Raw genomic sequence first — 3,727 nt, forward strand, 5'->3', positions numbered from 1 at the left:
TTTACACTCTCACTTATACCTACAGGCAATTTAGAATCTCTAATTCAACCTGAATAGCACGTCTTTTAATTGTGGGAAAAAACTGAAGAAACCCACAGCAACAGAAAGAGAATACATGTACTGTATGCAAACTCTGCACCGAAATGCAACCAGGTCCACTAAAGCTACTGTATGTCGCACTTTGTTCCACACTGCAAGCCTCCGCTGACTGCGTGTGCCACTCGAGATGTTTATAGTTGATACGCTGTGGCTGTGTTTTCTTTGAAACGACAGTGGATGACTTGAGTAATTGAGTCTAAAAAACCAGCACCAACTTTACTTTAGTGTCATATAAAAAGTCTATGCAACTGTGCAAAGAGACACATCACAGGCTTGACTGCTCGGTCCGAATCGCCTGAGGTCTATCAACTTTAGGATGCATGGTTACAAATATTGCTGTGAAAGCCCCCACATGAAATGTGGTCTTGCACACCCAGCACACACAATGGCTGCCCGCACCAATGCGCTCCTGCGGATGCATCAAGTAAAAAACAAGAATTTACACTCAAACTAGGCAAAACACTTTTGTGTTTCATTTCTCTGTTTATATGCATTTTATATGTTAATAAACTTCAACTGTATGAAGTAAAGTGATGCAAAACTGCTATAATGATTGCTTACGTCATCATAGATTTTGGGCAACAAGGTCAATTAGTGTTGTAACAATGATCTGAGTTCACTCATGCTGACATGACTGTGGACATGTGCAAACATGAAAGTGGTACCTCAAACTTAATGGTGGGAAAATTCCATAATACGGTTAAAAAAGATATTTATAGGTCAGTGGGGAAAGATGATAACATCAATTTAAAATACATAAATTTGTATGACAGCACTATCTACCAGTCATCTACAATTAATCTCTTCTTTTTTAATCATGGTCTTAATTAGAAAAAAAGTGTCTGATGGCAGCTCAAATGTTTATAAAGTGAAACTGTAACTTTTACCACATTCTTTTGGCCGCCCATCCCGAGTAAAATATGTGTTAAACGTAGCCCCACACCCTTTGCTTAGAAATAATTATGCTTAATTAATGTTCAGAATCAAACGTGACGTTACTAGGATTCCACTCTGGGTTGGGCATTAAAGGCAGATTAGGACGTTGGTGTAAGAAGAAAGACCAATAAATTAAAGAGGACGTCAGGCAGGCACACATGAAAAACTATATTTAAACCTTCAAGGTCAACAAAAGCCTTCTTCTTGTTCAGAAATTTTAAACAATTACAACAACATAACTTATGATAACCAATAATTATTATTGGCTGTGAAATTTACTGGGCGTGCAGCACCTGACACTTGGCATAGTCCTTTCCAAAAAAGGCTACTTTTGTAAGATGTATCTGTAACATGCTAGTAGATCTTATTTACAGTATGTAAGGAATAAATGATGACGACCGTTGAATTATTCAGCACCCAAGGAGCAAATTCTTTTCTAATTGTTTAAAGAACCGGAGTCAATTATTTAGCTTATACCACGGTTACCACAGACATTGCTCTTGTGGTTACTTTAAGATATTTGACAGGGTAGGTTTGAGTCTACAGAAAAATAATGCATAGCCTACCCATGGAGCATTTCTCAACCAATCAGAATAAAGCATTTACAGGCACGTGGTTACCACTTTATTTTCGGATGCGGAAGTAAGTGATGTGACGTATTTCCCTTTTTGTGCGAGATCTCAGTTTCAATTGAAAACAGTGTAGTGGCATGCATAAAACATGATTTTAAAAGTTATGGTAAATATTTACTACACCTAGATTTGTGGATACAGATCATGGGTGCACATGCGCCACATACACATTCAGCTCTTGTGCGTGGATTATGGTCAAAACAAATGTATTGTAGAGATTTACCGTGTTTGTAGCGATTATGACAACCCCTAACTGCAGAAATTATGCCGGTCTTTCTGGATTTCATGATAAACATTAACTAGCCAGTCAAAACGCCACACTCGTGTCACTCTCAATACGACTACCATTAGCTTTAGTGGCTCACCGGAAGTCTTACACAAAGGAGCTTACGTCAAAAATAAGGTAGATATTATGGCATTAATGGCACACAAGCCAAAATAGATCATTCTCAAGATCTGAGAGAGTGGAAAAGGTAATCATGGCTGTTTAGGGACAAAAACTTAATAGACAAAATACTTTAATTGTTTTATAATAGCGAGAAGACAAAGAAAAAAAACAAATGAGACAAATGACACGTACTTAAGATAGCTTTTAGCTACACGATTATAAAATTGGGAATTAAATATTGATTTGAAATATTTAGTTACGTCATTTGTGACAAATTTAAACCTGGCACGAGAAAAGAGACAGCAGACTGAATGAATTAAACATAAGAAGTAACCTAAGGTGATATTACTGGTTTAAAATTACAATCTCTTAATTGCAGGACTTTAAAGCTCAAAACTGCTTTAAATTGCAATAAAAAGTTATTGTTAGTTTACATGATTAGATTCTTTTAACTTATGGCTTATGGTGTGTCAGTATTCTCTAGGATAGTTGGAGTCAAAATAAAAATATGTTACTCTGTATGTACTTTGTACTCTAATAAAATCTTTACACATCTTTTAAATTAACTGTGTTAACAAATGTAGACTCTATTTACATATATCGGAACACTTTTGCATGACAAGGTGAGATAACTGACGTTTCTTTTTACGCGGAAGACAAATAAAAAAAAACAAGTTGGTGAAGATATGACGTTGTTTTGTTTGATACACGTTAATTAAATGACTGTATTGTCCATCTCAAAAGATTTGTGTGCATGAATATGTTCATGAATGTGTTGCATAAAGCAAGTTAGGCACACCCTCAATTATTTTGTTTTTATATACAGTAATATATATCCTTCTGTGCATTGGGATGTCAGAGATGGTCACACCCTAAAGGAATCTTTCAAAAATAATTATTTAAAATCAAATTTTTATTTTAAGATTAGTGTGTGGCGTAATAACAAAGCAAATAATCATTTTATCACATATCTGGCTTCGAATATAAAAAAGTGTGTAAACCATTAAGAATTTATATATACCTTGTGATTCTAAAAAAGAAATTATGTAAAAGTCTTGTATGGATTTTCATATACATTAAGATGTGTCTAGAAAACTCTGTGCTTTTGATGTGACATGAAGACTTACATTAAATGTGATTAGAGTAAATATGGTGATTTAGTTTACACAATTTAACATTTAGTGCACTAATCAAATGTAACAGAAACAAAAAAAGTTACAAAGCATATTTTGGAAAAAAAGGCACTGGCTTTCACTGGGGTGGTTCCCGTAAGAGGACCGTTTTGTAGATCTAGGTAGTATCTTCATAACTTGTTTTGGGTACATAATTGTACCCAATTTCCATAGTACCTTTTTTGTTAATGTAGTCATAATATAACCTCTTAATTGTAAAACACTTTTGGGAAAACAACTCATTTGCAAATTTCTACAATAAGGACCAGTTTTATGTCAGCATCAAAAGTTTTATTTTATAAAACCTTGTTTGGTAATTCACACATCTGTTGTAATCTGTTGTAATCAAAACACCTTTTATTCTTTTGCAGAATCAAATTCTTAACATTCAGGTTGTTCAATTTACACCCCTTATTGTCTATAGGGAATAACAGCAGTGTGTTACTGTATTACAAGATACAGGGATTGGTCAATTACACCTGTTTCCACACCCAACAAAC

Source organism: Misgurnus anguillicaudatus, chromosome 3 (genome assembly GCF_027580225.2).
Source record: "Misgurnus anguillicaudatus chromosome 3, ASM2758022v2, whole genome shotgun sequence".
NCBI classification, from domain to species: Eukaryota; Metazoa; Chordata; class Actinopteri; order Cypriniformes; family Cobitidae; genus Misgurnus; species Misgurnus anguillicaudatus.